This window comes from Lepisosteus platostomus, chromosome 11 (assembly GCF_059453375.1).
Source record: "Lepisosteus platostomus isolate fLepPlt1 chromosome 11, fLepPlt1.hap1, whole genome shotgun sequence".
Classification (NCBI taxonomy): Eukaryota; Metazoa; Chordata; class Actinopteri; order Semionotiformes; family Lepisosteidae; genus Lepisosteus; species Lepisosteus platostomus.
This window is the reverse complement of record NC_142621.1, coordinates 24,848,817-24,869,100: the sequence shown is the minus strand read 5'-3', so window position 1 is coordinate 24,869,100 and position 20,284 is coordinate 24,848,817.

Below are 20,284 nucleotides of genomic sequence, written 5' to 3'. Positions count from 1 at the left end.
CAGGACTTTATACTTTATGGGTACAATATTTTAGAGATGGCAGAGGTAGCCAAGATCTTTCCTACATTACGTATTTCCACAATGTAAGCTTGTGTAGTGCCATTATACAATCAAATATTAAACACAGAGGAAAAGATCTCCCAGCTTTGTTATTGCCAAAGCCTTTTTAACTAAGCTCATACCTGACTTCAAACAAGCACACAAACAAAAGCTTACATAATACCTGAAGAAATGTAGTCTTGTAAATCTTGTTTTGATATTGGAGGCTAGTCCCACAGCAGTTCAGATGGGGTGGAAAATGGGAAGCAATTTTCCCCGACTGTAAATAAACCACTTCCAATCTCTTGTGCTGCATAACCAGCAGCTTTACAGCTAAACAAACAAAACCCTCCAGAGCATAAGAAAGGTTACAAACAAGAGGAAGAATTTCAACCCATTGTGCTTGTTTGGTTGCTAGTCGCTTAATGATCCTACGATCTCATTCAGGTGTTTCTTGAAGGAGCCAAGGGAATCTTCTTCAACTGTATGGCTTGATAGATGGTTTCAGACACCCACAACCTTTCGTGTTTCCATACATAAATACATTCTGCCTAACTTTCATTTGTACCCTTGAGTACTTGCCTCACTGCCTTAGGTTCAATTTGTCAGTACCTTTTGGGACTGAGGAGAATCAGTTCCTTTAACCTGTCTGAGAAAGACATGCCTTTTACTGTACATGCTTCACTCTTTGAGCTCTATCCAGGTAGGTTATTCCCCTTTTGTAATGATGTGACCAGAAGTATAAACAATATGCTTCTTAGTAATACAATATTAATTATTGCATATACAGACACAAACACTGTAAACAAAAATACATGCACTTTTACTATATTTCTGAATATATTGTTATTGTCTATGGCTCCTCCTCTTGGTATTTGGCATGTGTGACAGAGGAGCCTGTCACGAGGTACAGATAGTACAGAAAATACAACATTTATACAACTTCCATTGAGCGGTTGTTAGATACGTTCCTGAGGGTACACACTCAGGGCTTGACTAGTAACTGCTATAACTTAATTTCATATACATTCACGTACATAAACATACCTATATTCATATACAGTCATATACTTAAACACAGGTATGAGTGAGTACTGTGGTGTGAATGGAGAGCACTCTCAAAATGGATGATACTCACTGTTTGTTTGGTGTCGGTACTTCTGGGGTGGGTCAGCCTACGTTGGCCTCAGAAGGCCAAACCTAACCCCACTTCTCAAGGTTTATTTAAGGAAATGGGGAAAAACCACTTTTAATTAGAGAAATGGTTTGTTCCAGAGGGGGAGGGGCATATAAGCTATTTTAGCTGGCTCCTCATTTGGTGTTTACGTAGTGTCATATTGAAAGAAAGAAAGAAAGAAAGAAAGAAAGAAAGAAAGAAAGAAAGAAAGAAAGAAAGAAAGAAAGAAAGAAAGAAAGAAAGAAAGAAAGAAAGAAAGAAAGAAAGAAAGAAAGAAAGAAAGAAAGAAAGAGCACTAGTTTTGCTTGGGTGCTTTTGCTCATTAAAGTTTTAACAATTATAATTCAGAATTAAACGTTGAACAAGCAATTGCATGAAACTGATATTTTCATGATCTTTCTGAAGCTAAGAACATATTTTTAGAACTTCAAGGGCATTTCAGAATCACATGATTCACACAATATATAAAATAGCAATTAATAAATGTTAAGAATCACGCATGCAGTAACACAATTTACCAAATATTTAGGCAGAATTGTAAGGCAATGAGATTGTACTGTATGCACAGATATCCTGTTCATGTACAATATATGCAAGAGAAATCTGGCATTCTTCCTTTTACAATGCCATGGAAAATCTATTATAATAAAGTGATCATAAGAAAAATAGAAGGAGAAAAATGGCACCACATCTGTTTTGATCCTTCTGGGATTCGGCACTGATTCTAAAACTTTTCTTGGTATGTCTGGCACAGTCAGTCTCTCTTGACCTGACACATTTAGTGTTTGAGTGACCCCTGAATCACAGTCCTTACCATTTTACTGGTTTTGTTTTGCCTTAAGCTCTCAAGGGCTTAGTTGTGCTTAGGCAAGAAAGCAAATTAGTAGTTTGCAATCTCAAGATGCTAATTCTGTCATTCCGAGGGGGTGAAGCTGCATGGTAGAACTATCTTTTTCACACCAGTTCCCTGCAATGTGAAGTCATTAACTTGACAGCTTGAAAAATGAATATGATAAACTGCCTCACTTTACTCACAAAAAAAACATACTCGGATTTCTTCAAAGTTTGAGCAAAATTCTTTGCAAACTCTTTATTAGTAGGTTCAGCTGTATATTATATTTTTGTAGATTTTTTAGATTTATTTAAACATGATTTTGCGGTGCAAAAATACCATGACCCCTTGTATCTTCCTGGCAGCTATACAATAAAAAGTATAAACTATAATTATGAGCTTAGAAATATCACTGCCACCCAGGAACTGCGCATATTCATGAATTTATGAAAAATACACAGTTTTTTTACATCTGTACTGTATATACTGTATATACTGTATTTTTACTACAATTTATAGATTTTACATGTAGTATTGCATGTATAACCTACTACACATTAATTGAATTGCAGAGTGTAAGCCCATTTAACAAGCAACATAAGCAAAGTCAAGTAACATCGTCATCTTTAGTTACTTTATTACAATATCAATTATAATATGTTATTTTTGTACCATTCTCATTTCACATATACAGTATTTTCATGTAAAGTGCATTAAAATCCTCAGGATGAAATAAAAGCTTTGGGCTCTAAAGAGATAGGAAGGCGTTCAGCCTTTTTCTGGTACTACACACTGAGAAACATTTATGCAATTCAGTTTTTAACTCTGCCCCAGTGTAACTGCAGAAAGTCATTCAGTACAGATAGAATGTTTGCATAATTATTATTTTCCATCTATCATGGATACATGCCAGTGTATCTCCCACAGGTTTTAAACTCTGCTCTTATTCTGGTCACTCTTGAGCAAATCCCGGTAGCACGGTACATAGCTCATCATGGCTTCGAGAAAAAAAAAAAATGAAAAAGAAATATTCCTTCACTCTCCCTTTCAGGAGTCTTATCAATTCAGTGAGGATAAATATGCAGAGTCAGGTATTATATTTTAAAAAGAGCACTTTAATTTTCTTTTCTTAGTGTAAACTGAGCTGACTAAAATATGAAGGCTTTCTTGTTTTCGTTTGGCATACTTTCTTTCATCAGCTTTTACTATTTTACTCTTCCTAGATGAAAAATTGGTTTCACCTTTGCTTATTTTCAAGGAGGATTTTTTTTTTAAAAAAGCAAAAAATAGATTCAGGCTTTAAACTTTAAAATATCAAAAGCAAAATGTGCTTGATTAAATCACCACCTCCCACCCTTTAAACTGTAAACTACAAAACCAAAATTCAATGCCAAAAACATTGGTTCACCACATGTTTCATAACTAGATTACATCTCTTTATTGGTTTATAAAAAATGACCTTTTAATACAGTGTTTAGACAGCATTTTTGTAAGGACACCTTCGGTTCTTTGTTTGCATTTTACATGGCTGTGTTTTATATAAGATATTTTCTCTTGGTGATTTTAGTTATGAGGTTGGGTTGGGTACACCAGGTGTTCCACAAGGCTCAGTAGTGAGACTTTGGCTGCTTATGTGACTGTCGTGGTTCTGCGTGGTCTTGTGCCCTCTGCCACCCCATTCCGTCCCACAGCACCTGGGGCGCGAACCCGGGTCTCCAGCGTAACGCAACAGGGAACCAGCCGCATGAGCTAAAGGAGACCTCCCTCAGCCCAGGCAGCCGAGGTCCCTGCTACGCGCAGTGAGGGCGATGACGTCACCGTATCCGAACTAGCTCTGCTACATCCACCCCTGCTGACTTCGCCTCAGCAAAGGACACTCCCGTCTGGTTCACGGCACCAGTGTGACCGTCGCTGTTCCACGCGGGCTCATGCCCTCCGTCACCCCGTTACGTCCCACAGCACCAAAGGGCGCAAACCCGGGTCTCTGGCATAACGCAACAGGGAACCAGCCGCTTGAGCTAAAGGTGACCTCCCTCAGCCCAGGCAGCCGAGGTCCCTGCTACGCGCAGTGAGGGCAATGACGTCACCGTATCCGAACTAGCTCCGCTACACTTAGTATTTATATGTGTCCACAAATTCTGTGGTCAAATACTAAAGTTAAATGGTCTAAATCATGCAGATGATGCTCACATCTACAGTATGTCCAAATTGTATTTGAGGCAATGCTAGCCATTTCTGTACTCTGTGAATTTCTGCATGACACAAATGGTTTACATCTCAATTATGCTAAGACTCAGGACATGTTATTGGGGTGCTTCTACCAATAAAGTAAAATCTCTGTTGTAATCTTGTCAGGTGATGGAACTATACTTTAGTTTCCATCCTTAATGATACATCTGAGGGTGATTATTGATCCTGGATTAACATTTGTACTTTATGTGCAGAAAATCATAAATATTCAACTTTTAAATCTTAGAAATTTTGCCAGGCTGGTCCTCACTGTTCATGTCTTGTGAAAGAAAAATGAGTTAATCATTTTATCTTTTTAAGGATTCAAGGATTATTATAACATCCTAAATGCTAAAGTCTATAAAACTATAGACTTGTAATGTTCTAATATGTTCAGAATTTTGCAGCTGATTCCTGACTGCTAGGATACATGCAACTGATCGCACCACTCCTATGACGGAGTGCTTGCACTTGTTTTAAATTGATTTTGAAATCCTTCTGCTTATAATTAAGGCTCTACTTTGGTTACTTCCTCATTATCTAGCTGATATATTATCTCTGTATTTTTTTTCACACAACCTTTGCTCAGCTTATACTGGTTTATTATGTGTTCCCACTGTTCATCTACTTTCTATGGATATGAGGGCCATGTCTCTGCAACATGTCTCAATGCTCTACACCAAACCCAAAAGAAAGGGACAGTGTTGTCTGTATTATTTTTTTCAAATGTACTTCTTTTATCTTGGACAGCACTTAGAGATGAATGCTTTTAAAGTTGCTATATAAAGAAGTCACTGTATAAAAGCTTATGATATATTAATATTGTTTTCTAAAGGTCATGTAAAATCTTTTTAATGTTTTAAATCTACTTTTTAAATATTCATAATTGTTGTTGAATCCTCCTGGCTTTAGAATTCGTTTTGCACTATTGTGATTTGAGATCTCATGAGGCATGCTCATAAGGCAGTTCCCATGATGTACGAACTACTATGGGTTTATCAAAAACACTTGTAATGTTACAAAATTAAAATGGAAAAAAACTGTTGAAACTGACACCATACAGTTTTGTTTGGTGTTTTTTTAAAGGTAAACAGGTGTTAGCATGACTGCAAATGAATAAATATGTGTCAAAATATCAATGCATTTACAGTATTACCTCTTATCTCTTACAGCAGTTATGTCACTTGATGTTTTGCTTGTAAAGTTGAACAGGACAAAAACCTTCTGTATTTTAATAAATATGTATTTTACATAGCTCAGATTAATTCAATTTACATCAAATCCTCAAATATAGGAGAAGAGAGTTCTGAGAAAATGGAAATAAGAAAGATTTACAATGTGATAAGAAGATAGTACATTATTCTATTATTCTGTAATTAGTAATATAGTTGCACACAGGCATGTCATTTGAAAACTGAATACATAAGGTAGTTCTAATATGGAGCAGATCATAAAATGCATTTAGTTAAATATAAAAGTATTTTCTTTGGAAAAAAAACAGCAAGCTCTAGTTTCTGATATTTACATAGTGCAAATAATAACAATGCTAATGTCAATATAAATATAATAATGCAGAAATCTGATTACTTATTCTGTGTAGAGCGAGTTGAAAATTTAATTTGAAATTTGAAAACTTGCTCTGACTATAATGTATTATGAGCTGGAAGGCTGGATTTAATAAACCCAGAGAAACTTTTAAAATGCATATTGGAAAGATAAGGATGGGACTGTACCTTTTCTAAAGTAATTATGAGATTTTATTCATTTCCATCATTAGTCATATAGACAGGAGCTCCCCTCAGGCCTTGTTCACTAGTTTCCTGCTGTTCACCTATCTAAAAAAGAATGCAGATAATGAATGTTTACAACACACAGGTAATAGAGTAAATATTGGAGTCATCAATTATTAAGGACGAGGGACCAACAATCAAATCCCATGATTGTTGTTAGTTTTAGTACTGCACAAGTTCTGTCAGTCTTTCACTTGTACTGTGATTCAGTTCTTCCACCTAGGAAAAAAAAAAACTTTAAAAAACATTCTGAACAGGACGGAGGACAGAATTTTTGCAGTAGATATTTAAAACTTGTGTTTATCAAAACATTTAAATAATAACACTGTAGATCTTTAATGGTAAGGGAATTAAGAAAGTGCTTTTTTTTTTTCTTTTTACAAAGACTTTTTATTGAGCTCAAAGGATTTGAATTGCTGGCAATGGACTATACCTAAATATTTATGGTTGGGATAGTCCCCACCCATCTCCTGTGCCACTTTACATCATTATATGATATCAAGAGGTAATTTAAAATGAGTGAGCTGGATGAATGCTGGTGCACTTTAATGCATTCATTTTTTTAAAAGATTTGACTTAATGAAGGGAAAGACAAAAAAACTGTGGGAAGTGCAACACACCTACAGTACTTTGTGTTCTAATGATCTTGAATCCTCTTTAAACAGTGCAGTGTATACTGTTGACAGTGGCTGCTCTTGCATTATATTATTAAAGAAGCCAAATTGGATTTGCAGAACACCATGGGTCAGTGAGTGTCACGGACGTCCAAAGGGACTAACCGTGGAGAGCAGGAGAGTGGAAAAAGACCCATATGCGTAGCGGCAGAACGGGAAAAAGGCCCGGGCTCAGCAGTTCAGGAGTCAGGTAGAAACCAATGCCCTCAGGCAGCGGACGTGGGGCGACCTGGGTGGTTAGGCGGGTTTCAGGACATCCGAAAGACAATGCTGAGCGAGGGCAGAGTGCAAGACCCGGAAATATATAGCCCAAGGGAAAGAGAGGGACCGGAAGGACAGCAGGCAGAAAACTAGGGACAAGACAGAGTGGGAGTGCCCTCTGGCTGCAGAAGGCATGACAGTGAGGGAGTGAATTTTCAGTTTTATCTGAATCTCTCCTTTCCTTAACAAAACTGAGAAAGTTAGCCAGGGTATCTAAATACTTATATGGTTATACCAACACCTGCTGCGCACCCCTGTGTTTAAATAGTTAATATTATACAGAGAATTCCACGGATTTAACACAAACTTAAAAAGAACACATTACACACATGAACAGTTTTGAAGTATGAAGTACAGGGAGTTAAACACAACAACATACTTTCATGTCTATATCTTAAAAACCCTGAAAAAATGCAAGAACAAATAATGATGAATCAGAAAGCGTAGGTCTATGCAAAAACAAAAAAAGACTTCAAAGGCTCAAACCTTGCTTTTTTGTGTTTGTTTCTAAGAAAACATAATACAACTATCCTGAAGCAAAATCTGAGTACTTGGGACTTGAAAGGCAAACTGCTAGTTCCACTAAAACAAAAAACAATCTTAGTCCTAGGTATAATGGGGTATATTCTTTTTGCCTGGCATTATTTGCATGGGGTATTCAAAAGTATCACATGGCAGTAAACCACTGCTATTATCAGTTCAAAGACACATGCTTTGTTTGCAGAATGCATTAATGTCTAGCTTAACTCTGTGTCACAACAAGAAAAGGACTGTAGTGCAACAGGGAAAAAGAGGTCTATTGTAAGTGACTAGAGCTTAGCATACAAATGTTGGCATAATAAAGTAAACAATGTTATTGTATTGTTACCTATACATGCACTTAATTCTAAACAAATAAAATCTACCATTTAAATATCTGAAACACAATACATTGATCCTCAATGTACTATGCTGAGCCAGGTGTTTAATATGAAAATCATGTGGGACATGGCATTAATTTCAATTTGAAAGAACATTAATAACGAGTGAACAATTCCTCAGATATAACACAAAGAGAATTCAGTATTATGTGCATTCTGCTGAAGTATCGAGGGCAGGCAGCTTTCAGATTCTGATTTTTTTTTAATTTGGATTGCAGACACCCACTGCTGGATGACAAAGATCAACTTTTAAAGTCAAAATCCATTAATTTAATAAATGATTCTTTACATAGCTAACACATTTTTGTTTTTGCATATGTGCATTTGTATATATAGTGCATGCAGCTCATTCGCAGCAGAGACTGGACCTCTCTCAAGAGACTCCCAACTATGAACCACACAGTGCCTCAGACAGTGTTGATTTCCTGCTGAAATAAGATATTGACAGAGTCAATGCAGTGAACTTTTTTTAATCAACAGTGAAACATGAACCAGAAGAAACAAGTGGAAACCTCATATAAGTGCATTTAAAACTAAGAGCAAAAGGTACTTTTTACACACCGGGCTGTGGGTGTCTGGAACAAGACACCCAGCAATGTCGCTGTACAGATCTTTGCATCAATTACTGTAGCTACCAGCAATTACATGGGATAGATGAGTCTAATGGGCTCCTCTTGTAACCATTCTTATATTCTTATCTAAGTCTGTCTCCTATCAGAAGAGACTTTAAAACAATTGAATCGTGGTACAATTTCTGGACAGTATATCTATGATATATGGTTACAAATGAGGGGAAGTATTAGTACACAAAACATTAATTAAAAATCACATATTTAATCAAATTTCTGCCCTGAAACCAACATCAGTACATGCAGTTTATAAAAGCTAAATAACACACCCCTGTTGGTAAGAGAATACTGAGAAAGGCCGTATGTCTTCTTTAATGTTCCATGAACACTTAAGCTAAAAAGACTACCAACTACATACAAATACACACAAGACAAAATACAAAAAACGATATTTACAATCTCACATTTAGCTTCTCACATCCCTACATCCCAGATGAAGTATGTCATCTTACAGATGTTTTAAAATTCACTTTATACAATGGACAGATAGCCTTAATAACATGATAAACTACTGTAAGTTTAAATGTAGTTTTAAAAAACTTTTTTCGGCTTTGGGTTCTACTCCAAAGAAAGGTTTGTTCAAAACGTATGTCTCCAACTAATTTTAAAATCCTGATTTCTATTTATCTTTCAGACCCTCTCATAACTAATAACTAATAACTAATTCTTTGTTAGGTGGTCTATTATACAGTACTAGTGCTAAATCTTTATGTACAGGTGACTTAATTTCCTCTTCTAATGTGCTAAGGAGTCTTGGACTTCTAGTCTAGAGTGGCTGTTGTCTTTCCTAGATGGTGACAGGAAATGTCACCTGTCCTTTATGACTCTTCTCTCTGTGCCACTCTTTATTTTACAGAAACACAGAACAGAATTTTACAGAAACAATTTGAACAGTTTTGTTAATTTTGCTAGTTTTGCATTTGTTAGTACAAAAGATTTGTAGAGTACAGTATGTAGAGATGAAGACAAAATGTTAATGATGAGGAACACCTGGCAATGCATGAATTAGATTTGCTAAATGTGATGGATTAGCAACTGCAAATTATATTGACTGCTCATGTATAGTTTATGTTGAATTATGATTTTTGAAGCTTCTGATTAATATGAAATAAAGATTGCTAAATGACCAGCATGGTTTCTTCTCATCAGAAACTAAGCTATATTAATAACAATGTTGTTATAATGGTAAAAAACATAAGTGGAGGCTCTTTGTTGTTGATGCTCATAATGTATATATATTGTAATTTCTTAATTGTGTCTAAGATGTTGGCTCAGCAGTGCATATATTTATAGTATGTGTATATTGTATGGAATGCAACATGTTACGTAAAGAGTTAAGATTTGGACATTAGCAAACATGTAATAGAACTTCCATTATAAAATAAAAACAGCAGATATACAGTATAATACTGAAATATAATGGAAATATAATTTTCTCATTTGCAGCATGAAAACAAAACTCAAGGAAAGTACATCACTGTATATATGCAAAGACTTTCATAATGTCCACTCATCTTAGTGGCAACACAAGCTGTACAGTATATAAGCCTTTTAGGTGTTAAACCTCACCTGCCAAAGAGAAAATGCCAGCTGCACAATAATACTCTGCCCTTCCAGGATTGAAACTTTCAGTCTCTCTTTAACAATTTACCAGTTTAATTCTTAATTTGGCTGACAGTTCTGAAAAGTGTTTTGAAGGTACAGTCCAGCTGCCATGCCTCACAGATATTGTCTTCCAGCCAAGCAATCTATCTCAACTCAGGGTCCAGAGGGGTAATTTACTTCCTGCCTGTGACAAGACCAGAAATCAGAGATTGAGAAGGTGAGTGACAATGAGAGCCAGTTGGACTGAAGCTCTGATTGATCAAGCAGACTCCTCCATGCTCATTCCCTGACCATCCTGTCTGTTGGTATAACTCCGACAAAATGTCAGTGAAGCTCGCTGGACGGCATTTACACTTGATTACCACCTGACTCTTTTCCTGCAGCACTATAACAGTAGGAAAGAAACAGTATCCTTCTTGGCGAAATACCATTGGTATGCAGATCTTGATTTGCACTGGTAGTGTTCGGAATAAACTGAGGTAAGAGTATTAATATAATCTGGACTGGTTTTAATAAAAACAACTTTACCCGTCTTGTGTGAGCTATGTAGCCTAAGCCAAGACTAGGGAAATGGCAAGGAAAAGGCTTATTGGAAAAGAATAAAAGCTAAATTTATCAGACACATCTAAGCGCAGTTATGTATCCACTGTGGATTAATTTTTCCACTTGTTTACTATGCCCTGCAGCATGGGAAAGTTATGAACAGCAAATTGGTTGTGGAAGGGTGTTAACTATCAGTAAAAGCATAAAAATGTGGTGGAACTTGAGAAACATACTGTGCATGAACTCTTCCTGGTGTTTTGATTGCATGCCAGCAGACTACTGAAAAAGTTAAGGAGCTCTCCTATGAATTTAATGCATTTTTTTGTGTTCCCATTCTGTTGTAAATTTGTGCAGAGGGCATTTTAACCAATGTGTAAATAGCAAGGGAGCAGCTGTTCTGCTGAATAATGCAATTTAAAAAAAGAGGTTGCAACACCTCGTTCAGTGATTTGTATTTTGTGTAAGACATAAATGTTTGGCCCACTCTGAGAACCATTTGACCAAAGAACACATCAACCCAAGTGATTCCAGTTGTCATTTGTTCATGACAGCCTCTGCCAAATGAGAAGTCTGCTTGTTCTTTTGCTTAAGAGAAAGTTTGCCACAGAGACTGATATTAAACTCAAGTAAGTTTAAGTATATTCCCAGAGTGACTTAAACCCTCATTTATTATAAAAAAGGTGGAAGGGCAAATTTATTTTACGAGTACTTCCAAGTTTAACTTAAACATGCTTACAAGCTCCAACTTGTAAAAATGTTTTGAATGTCCTCATCGGAGCAAGGTCAATTGTTCAGTCCCACTTAGCCTTTTAAAGTGTAAAAAAGAAAGAATGTTTTATTTGACACATACTGTAGTCAAACGACACTGAAAACTAAAATAAAACACCACATTTTAAAACATTTTGCATTTTTTTCTCACTTACTTGCCTTCTCAAAATTTAGACTTAAATATAAAGAAAACTTATTTCAAGTAAAGTTTGGTTACTTTTCTCTAATTCTCAAATCATCTGAACTGACAGATGGGTAAGTGACACCACCAGGAGAGGCAACATCAGGAATATATTGCAGCCTCATGGGCAGCATCACTTCTAATAAGTTTATCATTAATTGCACCCTTTGGGGACATTTGATCTTGAATTAATTAGTCGCCATCAGAATAGCTTTAGCACCAGTTCCTGCAGCAACAACTATATAAGGGCAATGAAAATTGTAATATATTGGTCTTCTTTCTATGACTGTGGGCTACACTGTGCTGTATATACATTCATGTTCACCTTTTCTACAGCCTATATATTCATTAAGGTTTTGGCTTAAAAAATAATTTTAATAAATGATACGGCTGCCCAATATGTCCTGTAATATTGTCTTTTTACCGTAGTAAATGTTCTTTTGCATTACCATTTCAAAACACCCTGCAGTAACAACAGATAAGAATGCTCATTTCCTCACTTAATAAAGTCATTTTTTTCTATGTCTTCATGAGGACATTTATTGAACATACAGTACAGTATTTCAATTTCTGGAGTGATGCATGACATATAGCTTTTAAAATTATATCTCATTAAAGTAGGAATTAATAACAAACCAAAAGTTTGAAGCCCTAAACACTGTTTCAACATCCATCTGGCAGATTTTGGAATTCTATAAAGCTTATGGAAATGGAGTTGGAAAAATCAGTGAAGGCCACATAAGGTATTTAGCGTTTCCTGTGGTGTACCAAAGTATACTTTAAATAATTCAATTATGTACAAAAAAAAAATAAGCGCGGACCAACTGTGACTAATCTCTTCTTTGCTCTTCATAAGGACCAGGAATTAAAAACCAATGATACTACTAAGAACACCAAGAAACAGTACAAGAATATAATGCCAAATCTGCAATGTAATAAAATATGTGCTTGGATGAGCTACAGACAGATGCCACATTGTGTTGCCAGACTCCTTTTTTTAAAATAAGTGGTCCACGAATTTTGCAGTGTTGTAGTACTAAGTATTAGCAGACTGTCAAGAAATTGAATCCCAAAAACCAGGACTCGATGCCTTCCTTTGAAGAAAACACAAACTCCTTATTCACAGTGTTGCGTAATGTTTGGTGTGATTTTCAAATTGCACAGACGCAGTTCTAACAAGTTGTATTTCATTCCAAACACCACTTTACATCTTGTTACTTTGATCCTTTTTTACGGGTACTGTATTTTAGGGACAGAGAATCACTGACCACAGATGGGAAAGAGGAAGACAGACAGATTAGAGGAGCCTTCAAGAAGGTTAGCAAATAATTGGTAAAGAAATAAGATAACTTCTCAGCTATATTTTTCAGTGTAATCATCTCTATATACTTAGCCCATTTGTCCTTCAAACAAGCAATTCCTTCGTAACAGATGTCCTCTGATGCTCCTTTAACCACTTGTCAACAAGGGACTTCAGGAAATCAGCACTGGTTTCATTTTGGGACAAGCAGTCATCACTTGAGGTTAAGGCCGGGCTATAGGGCAGAATGACTCAACTGTTCAAATCCACAGTGGCAAACAGTGGTCTGTGTGCTCCTGGACTTATCAACAGGCAATCAACTTTGATCTATTCTCTGCAGTCAATTCTCAGGGGCAGCTCCCCCACAGATTCCATTTCCCTGGATTTGGTTTGCAGTGCATTCTTCCATATACAAACATGTATGTTAATCAGCCATGATTCTGTAAAGAACACAAAGCCATCAAGCACTGAAAAAAGAATATGGAATTAGGCGTTAACTATAAGTACTGTATATGTCTGAATAATGCATATTAACCTAAACATAGTCTAAAGTCCTATGGTTTTTGGATATATAGAATGTAGGTTTTTCATGTTTTAGGAATTCCAAAAAGCTTGTTATACTGTAATATGCTTTTCATATATTCGGAGTACACAATGGAAAAACTATCCACCTCAGGGTCTGCACACAGGCAAAGTTTGACTCTGAAAATCTTGCAAGATCATGGCAATGGAATCATTCTGAAATGGGAAGAGGGACCTAAGAAAATAATTTGGCTTCATGGAAAATGAAAGGTTTTCCTTGGCATGCAGTCTTTTGAGTGAAAACACCAGGCTGGTTTCCCTTTCTTTTAGAAGAACATACCGCAGGATTTTTAATATCCACAGCATTTGCAAAGTCGAATGTATTTAATACTGTTTAATAGACAACCGATGGTTTAAAATTAAAAAAATGCCTAAAGACAACCGGGCAAACAGCCATCTCAGTTTTGTTCTTGAAAAGTTCAGAGAATTTCCGGAATCTTCCAATGTCTTTGCTGGAGAAACCACAGAATATTATAATTCAGAACAGTTAACTTTATCAAAACAAATTCCCAATGATTTTGTGACTAGAAAATAAGCAAAATGAACAATTCATGTTAATTGCTTAAATAGCATGTTCAAGCTATTTTTGTCAGAATATGCTGCACATATTAAGGGGCATCATCAGTCATAACTCATTTCCAAAGCAGAAATGTAGTTTCTGGCAGATGGCTGATAATATGTTGATAATATGTTAGTTGACCTCATTCACTCTTGTACATATTGGACAATTTATTTTCTTTTATTGATGTACCATTTACTCAGCGTTAAAGACCACTAAGCTCCTATTGTGTGACATTTTATTAACTCTATACAGGAAAGGGGAATTTATTAAAAAATATGTATAATTATTATAAGAATAAAACAAATAATCCTGGTTAAATCTTAAGTTTTATTACCCTAGGACTAGAACGCAACGTAATATCCTGCATCGATTCATGCTTTTTTGACAGAAAATCTCAATTTCTAAATGCATATAATAATTGTCTGATGATCTTTAATCTGAAGTGAAATACATTCTTTAAAACATGTAGAACCAAGGAAGGGTATAGGTTGCCTTTAGTCATTGTTAATGTAATTCTGAGCCAGAAGTTCATATTTTTTAATTAATTCTTTTAAACTATCTGTTATTTATTATTGACAAGGACATGATTGAACCCTGTGATTGTTTTTTTTTATTTCTTAGTAACAAACATCCCATCTTTTTTGACTGTTGTAACAGAATGCACCATAAACTCACATTGTGATATTTTGATTGTACAGTAAGTCAAAAATTTAAATTTGAAATCCTTTATCTGTGGCTTCTTCTGAAAAATATCAAGATTATTGGAACGTATTAATGATTAAAAAGAAGAACCTAAAGTTAATTAATTTGAACAACATTTAGCTTTCTTTATAATACCTTTTTAAACTCATTCCAAATGCTCCATTAATGAAGAAATCATAAAGCAGAAATAATTATGTGAGGATTATATAGTAACATACAGCAGGTAAACCATACAACTATATTTGTGTTTGTGTGTATGCACTTTGTTACAGAAAATATTCTGTGAAAGCAATCAACCCTTCCTTGATAACATTTATCAAATCACTATGAAATAATACCCACAAATCTTCTTTTTCCCTTGAAATAGAACTGTATTTATTCAAACTTAGCCTGACCTTAACTGGTGCCAGCAATTGAGTAGCTCTGGCCTGTTCCCAAAACTCATTAATTAAAAGTGGTTATGAGCTATCTTTTTTCTTTACTCAAGAATTTATTAAATCTTGATGCTGATTCCCATTTTTCTTCCATTTAAGCTGAATGTATAATTATTGAAATATTGGATATACAAGAAAATAAACTACATAACTTATTTTAGAAAATGAAATATTTAGAATGCATATGTCACATTTTTGCTGTCCACAGGCATTATATACAAAAAATTATATATTCAAGATGCAATTGATCTTTTTGTCTGAGAAACTAAATTTGCTGTATCTTTTTCAAATTAAAATGATCCATTCATCTAGCCATCATCATAAGGCCAGTTGCTCTAGGTGAATGACATAACACGCTGGAGCACAACCTGGAATCACCAGGCACAAGGCAGAGCCATACTGTGGATGGAACGCCAGTGGACCACAGGACACACTCGCCGAAAGTAAGAAGACTCCCATTAACCCAGCCAGCATGCCATAACCTCTAAAAAAGGTCTGAGGAAACTGAAGCCCCCAGAGAAAAACAACACAAACATACTGTAGATGATTCAAAGTACAGAAAGTGGGGACCCTAGACCAAACTGAACCCAAGAACTTCAGGAGAGACAGGAGAGCTAACCGTTGCCCCGTGACAGCACAAATACATTAAAACTTTTTTTAAAAAAATTGTTGGAAAAAAGACACTTGTGGTAGGAATGCTAAGACTCACCTGAAAAAATCTTTGTGCTTATTGCAGACATTCAAAGGCCATCAACATCCCTGTTTCACGTGACCTTTTTGCTCTGTCCTTAATAAAAAAAACAACTAAATCTTTTCCATTTAACATGTATTTTCACACGTGCTGTTTGTTTCTTTTTAGGGTTTAATTGACTTTCTCCCAGGAATCTCTCAATTAAAAATACAGCATAAAGGCAAGGAAAAACGCGACAAAAGACTGGTCGTATGACCCAACACATTTGCAAGGCCTTTAACGCACCAGAGGGTTAAGACATCATGACAAGCTCATAGTGAGAGTACTTCATAGGATAAGGGTGTGGAATTATTCAGTTTTTCTTCCCTGAGATCCCATATTGTTTCTGTACTTTATTAAATACAGCTTCACCAGGTACTATACACAATGAAACCCACCTAAAACAGGATAACGCTATAATACGCTCACACCTGAAAAAGGCATTTTTCATTGCCAAAACATTGTGTTTTCTTTCTTCTTTTTTTCAGCATGGAATAAACCTATTACTTGTTCCTTTGCAGCCTACGCATGCTGACGCAGCTACCCACCTGAACTAATACAGTATAATACACTTTGTCACAGTATGTCAGCTGGTCTTTGTCTGCTGATCATCACCTTTTTCAACAATAATGCAAAAACCAAATCAAACAAGCCCAATTGACTCTGGGCTTTTGTCAAAACCTTTTACTTTGGCACAAGTCTGCAGTCACATACACAAAAAACGTTGAGGCCACCATTACACAAAAAGTTTTGGTACAATTGAATGTACAGTATGTGTAGCATGTTTCAAGTTAACAGCATGGCTGCTCGGACAGCTTGTAGTATTGGGGAGATATTAGTTTTCGCCTAAGGTCTTGTAATGCTGAGTACCATACTTGGAGGATTAATGTTGTGAGGTGTACATGAAAAACAAATTAATTATGTGAAATATAATACCAGCCTTCTGTAAAACTTCTGTAATTTCTTCTTTATTTTCTGTAGTTTATCAATTTTAAAGTTTATAAAACACTAGAGGCCAGACACAACAATGTCTTCAGAAGTGCTGAAGCACAGGGACTAACACAATATTGTGGAATGGTAATTTTCTCTGTGCAGAACACCTTGTAAGTGACCTTTGAGCCTTATGTCAATTGAAGTCAAATTCAGTACAGCCCCAGAACATTAATTTCAATTGTTGTGTCCCATAGGTATCGGGTAATACATAGATTCAGGATGAAACATGTCAACACGAAACACTTGAATGTTCCCTGGTAGATTTTTAGGCGGTGTTTTGAGAAACTCATAGCACTTTCTTATATCTACCAGTCTTATTTGATAATTATTTAATATTATTTTATACCCTTAATTTATCTTTATGAGTCCTTATTAACAATTCACATTAAGTCACTGATAGGGCTCCTGTGGAAGTCTGAAGTCGTTAGCAAGCTTTTCAGAAGTCCACACAGTGCTAGCAGAATAACTGGAGAAATAAAAAGACAATTGCAGCAATCTCCCCAGCATCAAACACTCTCATGATCTCGATTAAATACTTTTTGGAATTGTTCCACCCAAAGTAAATACATCTAATGTATCTCCTAGGAGTTATTGCTGAGGGCTATGCTTGGGTGTTTTCTGTGGATGTCTTTGGTGTGCCACTGGGAACAGCATGTTATTTTACAGATAATTGCAACTGGCAGCTAGGGACCTCAGAACTGAAAGTACAGTAATGTGACCTGACTATGAAATAAACTCTTTTGAAGGACATCTGTAAGATACATTAACATAAGCACAGACCATAGACACGGCATCTAGTAAGAGCTGTACTGCCTTTGAAAAAGACAAGGAAGATTTACAATAGGAGTTGGTGAAGGATGCAAGGTGCATAACATAGTGTTAATACAGGTGACCTCTGCTTAGTGGTTCATTGCTGCTAAAGGTCACAGGTTCAATTAAAAAATAACAGAACTTCACTGTAGTGAGGAAACATTAGGGGAAACCAGTATTTCCGAAAGGTTATTGTATTACAGGAAACCTAGTATAGTTTGATTATTTAATAGGTTTACATGTCACCGTTTTCCTGCTCTCAGGATAAAATTCACAGGCCACATGTACCAGAAGCTGTTTTCTTTTCCAGCAGCGCAAAAAAGATGAGCTTATTGCACACATAAATAAAGGCTTTGCTTTTGTCTTTTATGTTTACTTTGACTTATTGCTTGTCAAAAATAAAACTTAGGGTGTGCATTTAGATGCTTTCACATTAATAAGCACACCACAATAAATACATACTAAAGCACACATTTTCAGGTGATTTGTTAAAAATGTATTAAAAATTTACTATAGCTTGCTAAATATAAATATAGTTATAACCAAAAGTATACCATCCAAAGTAATTGTTTATAAGCCGTATATGAAAATGCTGCAATTTTGTTTTTTTTTTAAAGGAAATTTGTGTCTTTAAGTTATTCCCTTGTTTCTTGTGCTGCTATCCTTACTGTAATGTCTATTGGAAAAACATTTTTTTTCTGGTTTGATAGTCTTCATTTTGCATTTAATATCAGATCAAATCAAGGCAACATGCATACCACTTGTCACAGCTGTGTTTTCAAATGACTTCTCATATTCCCAGAGAGGGGAAATTGCTCTTACATAACAGAAAGCAATTATTCCATGGATAAAAATAATATGCCTAACTATCTTTGCAAACCTCTGAGTGTAGGGAATTGTCATAATTTTCCTTCTTTCTTTTTTTTAAAGCACATCGTTAGGTTGTCACTCATTAGTACATTTACTAGTCTGTAGAAGATGGGAATGCATTCAGAGACAGCAGAGACACCACCCCACCAGGATATGGTGGAAAAAAATGAGGTTTTATGGATTGTCAAAATGGATGAAATATTATCCTGTGCAGAAGATGGAGATGTAGTTTCAAAAACTAATGCAACTCCTGAGGAAGCCAGGAGACTGAGCTTACTGAAAGGAATAAGTATGACAGCATTTTTTCAGAACAAATTTTGCTGTAAATTAGCTTATGTACAATCATTTTGCTTATGTTATATTATTCATTCATTCTAAAATGCTCCAAAGGTGATCATGGGTGTTTTGATGTTTTTGTAGCTAGAATAAAGGTTCTCAACAATAGAAACATCATGTAATAGAGAAACAGAATAATAAACAGTTATTTTGTAGAAGGTACTGTATGTAAGAAATCATGAAAGAGGCAAAAAGGAAAATTGTGTGTTTGGCACACAAAAAAAACATCACTTTTTTCAAAAACATGCATTTTTGAATACAATTGTATTGCTGTTCAGGTCTCAAAAAGAATTCTTCTTGCATTCAAACATTCATTTTTCTAACCACTTCATCCAATACCGTGTCATAGGGGAGCCAGAGCCTATTCAGATACACTCTAGATAGGAGCCAGTCCATCACAGGGTACACACAGACACAGACATACACACACTCACACCAGAGCCAATTTCCCCAGAAACCATAGCGTTTCAACATGAGGAGAATGTACAAAATGCCATGCAGATAGCACCCCAGAAATTGAAACCATTACCTCAGTGCTGAGAGACAGCATGGCTAACCACTACTCCACTGTGCCACGCATGCTTGTAACATGTTAATCATTATTTGCAGTACCTCTTAATCTCACGATTTTGGTAGCATACTGTGACCTCTCTATCGGGCTCTGTCAACCTCTTCTCAGGCACACAGTGTTGCCTTGAGTTCCATCAGTATTTCCTACTGCATGTTTTAAGGCCATCTGACTGAGGTTCAGAGTTAACATCATAAAATGGCAGAGAGATGGAGGGGAGTCTGAAGATATTGCCTTTTCAATGCAGTTCATGCTATTTCTCGATTAGGAATCTTAGGAAGGTTTGCATGGAAAACAGAAAGAAAGCAAAGTTTTAATCATTTCTTCATGTCATTACAGTCACTCTATAAATTGTATATTTGTACTAAATAGAAAAGGCTTTAAAAAAATCCTAAAATGACACCAGAGTCAATATTTTACACACAAGAGCTCCTTCTTTTGGTATTGGCTGTATGTAATGGATAAAGTATTGCAGAGTAGATCTGCATCCAAAACATTGGAGCTGTTCTCCAGGACTTCCTAAGAGCTGTTTACTTGTTGACTTACATGTTGTTTAGGGCAACTCCATATGAGACAGCTCTTAAAAAAACACAAAAGGTACTGTATCAAAACATTTAAAGGAGGCTGATTTTCTACTTCTTCCTTCCCACAGAGCTTGATTTTTGTTTTCAGACAGTGATCAGGAACTTAATTGATACATGGATAAAAGAACAAAAGAAAAGTTTTATTAAAAAAGTTTTAATAGAAAT